Here is an 8688-nt window from a genome sequence, read left to right as displayed (position 1 = left end):
AGAGCTAACTCATTTGAAAAGACCCTGATGTTGGGAAAGGTTGAGAGCAGGAGAAGAAGGGGATGACAGAGGATGAGATGGTTAGGTGGCATCACCGACTCAATGGGCATGAGTTTGGGTAGACTCTGGGAGTTGGTGATGAACAGGGAAGCCTGGCATGCTGCGGTTCATGAGGTTGCAAAGAGTCGGACACAACTGAGTGACTGAACTCGTGTTGGTCATTACAGAGAGGTGAGTAGAGTTTCCTGTTCTATACAGTAGGTCCTGACTAGTTGTCTATCTTATATATATTAGTGTGTACCCGTCAATCCCAATGTCACAATTCATCCCTCCCTTCTTCCCGCTGGAACCATAAGATTATTTTCTACATTGTGACTCTCTTCCTGTTTGTAAATAAGTTCATTTGTACCATTTTTAAATATTCCACATATTAGTGATATAATATGCATTTGTCTTTCTCTGTTTGACTTACTTCACCTGGTATTACCATATACAGGTCCATCCATATTGCTTCTGATAGCATTATTTTGTTCCTTCTTATGGCTGAGTAACATTATATTGTATATCTGCACTGCATCTTCTTTGCCCATTTCTCTGTTGATGGACATTTAGGTTGCTTCCATATTCTGGCTATTGTAAACAGTGCTGCAATGAACACTATTGTGCTTAGTCATTCAGTCATGTCCGACTCTTTGTGACTCCATGGTTTGTAGTCTGCCAGGCACCTCTGTCCATGGGGATTGTCCCTGTGGACAATAATATGCAAGAAGATTGGAGTGGGTTGCCATCCCCTCCTCCTGGGGATCTTCCCAACCCAGGGATCAAACCCAAGTCTCCCACATTGCAGGTAGATTCTTTACCGCTGAAGCACCATGGAAGCCCTAATGAAGCAAGGAACACTGAGGTGCATGTATCTTTACAAAGTATGATTTTCTCCTTGTATATATCCAGGGGATTGCAGTTTTTTAAAAGATATATATAAAAAACTGCCCAGGAAAAAGGCATATAGGGCAGATTCAAAGAAAGTGTGAAACATGGAACTTTGGTTTCCTCTTCCCAGGGTGTCACGGGTAGTTTTGTGTTCCCAGCATCAATGTGCCAGCATTGAACACTTGCAGACACGGGAGCTCACTCCAGGCTCCGTTTTGAGAGATTTTTCTGGGGCACCATTGCCTAGGCATGATTGATGGTCCATACAGCTGATATCAGGCTCAAACTTCTCTAGAGGTGCAGCTGATACTGCATGACCAAAACTCCCATCCTGAATCACATCATTCTTGTGGCTGAAAGTTTTTACTCTAAATCACACTATTGACATCCCTATCAAGCTGGCCCAAGACCCTCACATAAACAATAGCACTTTTCTCAGTGTCAACCTAAGACACCTTTAGTCACCCTTTCTCAGAGGAAACAACCTAAGGGTTTAGAGAGGAGCTACCAGGAAACGAGGGCAAAGTCCAGACTTCCCTTTGGATGTGGCTGAGCCCTTCAGTACACAGCTGGGTGGCTGGCTTTGCTTGACAAGGCTCCCTCTTTGTAACTTCATGCAAAGAAAATGTGAAGTGACAAACATTGGTCAAGCATTTATCTTCTTCTGGTCTTTCTCTGAAATGTTTTTCTTGTGTTATCTTCTTTAATTCTCATGCAACTCCATGAAGAGGACACTAGTTTGAATGGCATTATGGAGAGAAGTAAATTAAGGCTGGCCTAAAGATTCAGAGTTAATGAGTGGTATAGTTGCAATATGTGCTAGAGCTCTCGGACTCCGAGGTTGATACTTTAAGCCACTATAATGCAAAGATACCAACATTTCTTTTTTTTAGCATTTTGATTTTTTTGGTTGTGTTGGGTCTTAATTATAGCATATCTGGATCTTCCAACTCTCTTGTGGCATGTGGGATCTAGATCCACAAGCAGGGATGGAACCCCAGGCTCCCTGCATTGAGAACATGGATTCTTAAGCCCTGGACAACCAGGGAAGTTCCAATACCATTTCCATTTGGAGTAAATGTCGACATGCAAGTGCACATCTGAAGAGGTTTGTTGAATCAATATTGTCCAGTCCTGTCATTCTCTTCCATAGTATATATGAATTAAGAATGTTACAATACTAACTCTTCTTGCTATCCATTTAGCAGAAATAAATAAAAGACAGAAAGACATGAAGACTTCCCATACACTCATGATGCCATGATCAAAGAAGGCTTAGGCTACAGGAACATTTCAAATGGTCTTTTTATCTGGCATCCCAGAAATCTATACAACCTGCAGCAACACGGAACAATAAGATTCCAGATAGTGAAAGGCATGCCTTTCTTTATCAAAAGGGCCAGGGCAATTCCAAAATGGGAGGTGGGAAAGAAGACCAGTATTTAAGCCTTCAGATACAAATGCTTTCTCAGAGAGCAAAATTAAGAAAAAAAATTCATGTGAATGTTTAGATTCTGAATATTGTTTCCCATAAAACTCTCCCCATGAGCATATAATGTGGAAAACTTCATGTACCCCAGAGTACCCTGGTTTGTTAGCACAGTCTGACTGATCCAGTATTATAATGATTTTCTTAATTTTGGGTGAAGCTTTCATTAACTCCCGTTGTGACCAATGGTGTTAATAATTGAGAAATCAATTGGAATGGGTTTCCTGAAAATGGAGTGGAGAGACGAGAAGTGTAATCTGAAGTCTAAGTGAAGGGAGTACTATACACAGAGGGAGAAAGGAATTTTAACTTTTCTGAGGAAACACCTTGTTTTTGACAAAGGAGGCAAGAATATACAATGGAGAAAAGACAATCTCTTTAACAAGTGGTACTGGGAAAACTGGTCAACCACCTGTAAAAGAATGAAACTAGAATACTTTCTAACACCTTACACACAAAAAAATCAAAATGGATTAAAGATCTATACATAAAACCAGAAACTATAAAACTCCTAGAGGAAAACATAGGCAAAACACTCTCCGACATATACCACAGCAGGATCCTCTATGACCCACCTCCCAGAATATTGGAAATAAAAGCAAAAATAAACAAATAGGACCTAATTAAAATTAAAAGCTTCTTCACAACAAAGGAAACTATAAGGTGAAAAGACAGCCTTCAGAATGGGAGAAAATAATAGCAAATGAAGCAAAGGACAAAGAATTAATCACAAAAATATACAAGCAATTCCTGCAGCTCAATACCAAAAAAGTAAAAGACCCAATCAAAAAGTGTGCCAAAGAACTAAACAGACATTTCTCCAAAGAAGACATATAGATAGCTAACAAACACATGAAAAGATGCTCAACGTCCCTCAGTATCAGAGAAATGCAAATCAAAACCGCAATGACGTACCATTTCATGCTAGTCAGAATGGCTGCTATCCAAAAGTCTATAAGCAATAAATGCTGGAGATGGTACGGAGAAAAGGGAACCCTCTTACACTGTTGGTGGGAATGCAAACTAGTACAGCCACTATGGAGAACAGTGTAGAGATTCCTTAAAAAATTGAAAATAGAACTGCCATATGACCCAGCAATCCCACTGCTGAGCATACACCCTGAGGAAACCAGAATCGAAAGAGACATGTGAACCCCAATGTTCTTCACAGCACTGTTTATAATAGCCGGGACATGGAAGCAACCTTGATGTCCATCAGCTGATGAATGGATAAGAAAGCAGTGGTACATATACACAATGGAATATTACTCAGCCATTAAAAAGAATACATTTGAATCAGTTCTAATGAGGTGGATGAAACTGGAGCCTATTATACAGAGTGAAGTAAGCCAGAAAGAAAAACATCAATACAGTATACTGATGCTGGGAAAAGTTGGGGGCGGGAGGAGAAGGGGACGACGGAGAATGAGATGGCTGGATGGCATCACCGACTCTGTGGACATGAGTTTGAGTGTACTCCAGGAGTTGGTGATGGGCAGGGAGGCCTGGCGTGCTATGATTCATGGGGTCGCGGAGAGTCGGACACGACTGAGCGACTGAACTGAACTGAACTGAACGCATATATATGGAATTTAGAAAGAAGATAACGATAACCATGTTTGTGAGACAACAAAAGAGACACAGATGTATAGAACAGTCTTTTAGACTCTGTGCGAGAGGGTGAGGGTGGGATGATTTGGGAGAATGGCACTGAAACATGTATATTGTCATATATGAAATGAATCGCCAGTCCAGGATTGATGCATGATACAGCGTGCTCGGGGCTGGTGCACTGGGATGACCCAGGGGGAGGAATGGGGAGGGAGATGGGAGCAGGGTTCAGGATGGGGAACACATGTACACTTATGGCTGATTCCTGTCAATGTATGACAAAACCAATACAATACTGTAAAGTAAAAAAAAAAAGTGTCCCCATATGGCTACTGCTCTTAAAGGCTCAAATAGCCATTCTTTCCTACAACCCAGAACTTTATTCAGTGCACATTTTTACATTTATTTATGGTTCTCTTCTTTTTCTCCAATGTCAGCTTTAACCACCTAATTTTTGTTTTAATTTTGTTCTCCTATTTTGTCATTTGCCACAGGATTTCTTAGTGAACATAGTAGGTTCAGTGTAAGTTTGAGTCATGTTCTATGTTAAAGAATACAACTTTGAGACATAAATCAGAATCATTAAAGAAACATGGTCATTGGTTAAAAAAAGTCAAAATGTGGTTATCCTGAGGCTATATGATTCTTTAGCCACATTTATTGTGATGAAAATTTTGAGTTTGGTATTTCATAGGCTTCTCATGTTTTACTTTCGTGGGCTCCATAATCAGTGCAGATGATGACTGCAGCCATGAAATTAAAAGACGCTCGCTCCTTGGAAGAAAAGCTATTAAAAAACTAGACATTATACTCAAAAGCAGAGACATTAGTTTGCCAAAAGAATGACTGTATATTCAAAGGTATGATTTTTCCTGTAGTCATGTACGGATATGAGTGTTCTACCGTAAAGAAGTCTGAGCACTGAAGAACTGATATTTTCGAACAGTGGTGCTGGAAGTACTCTTGAGAGTCCCTTGGATTAAAGGAGATGAAATTAGTCAATTCTAAAGGAAATCAACCTTGAATATTCAAAGGAAGTCTAATGCTGAAGCTCCAATATTTTGGCCACTCGATTCAAAGAGCTGACTCATTGTAAAAGACCCTGTGCTGGGAAAGATCAAGGGCAGGAGGAGAAGAGGCGACGGATGGTTGGATGGTATCACCGACCTGATGGACATGAGTTTGAGCAAACTCCAGGAGATAGTGAAGGTCAGGGAAGCCTGGTATGCTTCAGTCCATGGGGTCACAAATGTCAGATATGACTTAGTAAGTGAACAACAAGAAGAACAAGGCCTCACGTGTGAATATGGGTTTAATATTTATGAAATACAAGCAGTCTTACATTACACATAGAATAACCTCAGTAATGTGAGTTGTAATAAAGGTTAATCACAACACAATTAAAAGACCCAATGTAATCACAATTCTTTGATTTGTTGTTACTACCAGTTTCTAATTGTTGTTGCTGTTTAGTTGCTAAGTCGTGTCTGAATCTTTTGGGACCTGCTGGGCTGTAGCCCATCTGTTGGATTAGGTTGCCATTTCCTTCTCAGGGGATCTTACCTATAGCACCCAGTGCTCTCTCCCAAGGTCATGTGAGGAGGCTTGTCTCCAGGACAGACAGGAGTGGAGGATTCGCTTCTAGGCTCATGAGTCCATGTGTCTGCCCAGAAGTCCACTCATAGGACGGACACAACTACAGGGAACAAGTGAAGATGTGTGAGTCACAGGCTAGGGATCTTTTGCTGTTTTTGCCTGGCCCTCCCAAAGATAGGAGAGAGCTGATAGAATTCATCATCTTCCCCAAACCTGCAGTGCTCTTCGGATTTTATTTTATTATTATTATTATTTATTTGAGGGAATACAAGAAGATTTTAATTTTTGGAACTATTTACATTCCAAATAACTCTTTTTTTAAAATTTTAATTGGAGGTTAATTACTTTACAATATTGTATTGGTTTGGCCATTCATTGACAAACTCTTCAACCTTGAGTCCTGTCTCCTTCTACTCCTGGGGAGCTCCTCCAGATCCTATTTCACTTGCTTTTTGAAAATTCTTGTAACTTCTCCAAACAAATCAGCTCTTCTCTCCTTTGGGTTACTATGTTAAGTTTTACTTACATTCACCAAAGAAATGAATACAACTGGACTAATTATTTATTCACATATTTATCTCTTTCTCATTGAGCGACTTCACTTTCACTTTTCACTTTCACACATTGGAGAAGGAAATGGCAACCCATTCCAGTGTTCTTGCCTGGAGAATCCCAGGGACGGGGGAGCCTGGTGGGCTTCCATCTATGGGGTCACACAGAGTCGGACACGACTGAAGTGACTTAGCAGCAGCATGAAAATTTGGGGACCAGCAAGATTAAATTCAAACACCTTATAATATTTAATAAATGTATGTTGAGCAAATTCTCAAAATACATTATTTATTTATAAATTATAAATTATTTAGGGATTGGTATGGTCATTTCTCATGCCAAAATGCCTTAGGCTATGTTTCAGGATAGTATTAAATTTTTGTTAGTGTAAAGGAGTAACTTCAAAATCAGTTAAATATTTTGCAAATGTGAATAATTTCAAAAACTCATCTATAAATACAAATTCTTGAAAATATTGAGTTTTTATATTTAACATTCAAGGTAACTTTTTACTATTGATCCCAAGTGTGGCAAAAGGCAGAGTGTTTATCAGGAAAGTCTGGGGAATCTTATTTTCTGTTATCCAGGGTCAAATGCCTGTATAAGTATTACAACCTAGAATCTCTCTTTCCCCTCCTATGTCAGGAAAACTTCACAAGTCATCAAGTTTTTCAGGGCTATATCCTCCTAGATTCTTTTGTCAGTTAATAAAGGTGAAATAGGAATATGAAGGACTGTAGAGAAACATACTGTCAAAGTCTACCTCCACTTTTTTTTCCCAAGATATTTGTTTTTTTTTAATTGACATATAACACCATACACATTTTAGATATGCAACACAATGGTTTGATATTTGTATATATTGCAACATTTTTCACCACAGTTATTCTAGTGTTAATTTACTAGTGTGATCCATCATCACACACTGCTTCAAATTTTTCTTGTGGTGAGTACTTCGAGATCTCTCTCTTAGCAACTTTCAGGTATACAATACACTATTATTAACTATAGTCACCACACTCTGTATTATATCCCCGTGACTTATTTATAACTGGAAATCTGTATCCACTTCACCCATTCTGGCTCCCCCACCCAAACCCTGCCTCTGGAAACCACCAAACTGTTCTCTGTGTTTATATTTGTTCTTTGTGGTTATTGGTTTTTGATTCCTCATTTAAGTGAGCTCATATAGCATTTGTCTTTATCTGACTTATTTCGCATAGTATAATGCCCTCAAGGTTCATTCAAGCTATCACAGAGAGCAAGATTTCTTCATGGTAAATTCATAAATAATACATTAAGAGTACTTGTATAATCCTGAGAATAATGTTGGTTAGCTCCACACCCTTCTCACCCTTCATGGTGAACAAACTGTTGATAGTGGTGTAATTTGTGTAATTTACTCTTTAATTGTTCCCTGTCTGTTTACTTGACACCATTTTCCTACCTGCCCCTGCCTCCCTGGACCCAATTTCCCAATGTCCAGTGCAACAGGCCTGAGAGGTGGGGCATGGAACAGTTGCTATACTTTGGCAAAAACCATACCGATTATATAAAAATAAAACCGGAGTGAAGCAAATACAATTTTTGCTAGAGAAACTGTAAAATATATCGGTTTTTAAATCAGAAAAGCAATGCAATGACTAAATTTTGTGGATTTTAATGATTCACAATTGCTTACTATTTCTTTCCTTGGCCATTTCAGTTTATGTGAGAAAAATTATTTTAAGAAATGAATATATATCACTGTTTGTAAAAATATGATGCAAATCTATCCAAAATGCTATCCAACATGAAAAAATAAAGAGACACTAATAAAACTTAATTAAATCATTCAATATTTAAAATGAATTTTTAACTCTAGCTTATATAGTGGTTCCCTTTTATCTAGTTGAAGCCCTATGATAAAGTCTATACATAAAGAAAATTCAAAGGAAAAATCAATCTATTTAATGTATTCCTCTCAATCAAAAATTCAATTTCCTTTATCCTTCCTAAATTTAAATCACCTCAGAACACTACATCTCTATTTACATTTTGCTCATATCAGAAAACACATAATAAAATAGGGTTACAAATGCATCACTTGTAAAGTAGTTGCATCTTTAAATATAACTCATACATTTCACATGTTTCATTTCATTTCACTAATAATGTATAATAAATTGTCCAATTTAGAATGAATGTCAAATATATGGTAGATGAGATCATGGATATTTATGAACTCCATTTTTAACATCATTCACAACCAACTATATAGATATATATGACTTCAATATCCTTCAGAAATTATTTCTTACAGTGAGACATAGGAATTTTACTTTGTATACAAGACAGAATTAGAACATAATTATCTTCTTTGGTGAAAATGCAATATATTACCATATTACTACATGGAATTGTACACATCTATAAGGTAACCTCATCTCTTATACCACATATATTAAAATGCAAAAAAATTAATAAATAATATAAGTAATGAAACACATCACAGAATACATAGGATATTC

Source organism: Moschus berezovskii, chromosome 23 (assembly GCF_049115385.1).
Source record: "Moschus berezovskii isolate FMDL1 chromosome 23, NW_MosBer_1.0, whole genome shotgun sequence".
NCBI classification, from domain to species: Eukaryota; Metazoa; Chordata; class Mammalia; order Artiodactyla; family Moschidae; genus Moschus; species Moschus berezovskii.
The sequence above is the reverse complement of the archived record's forward strand: the minus strand, read 5'-3'. Positions refer to the sequence as shown.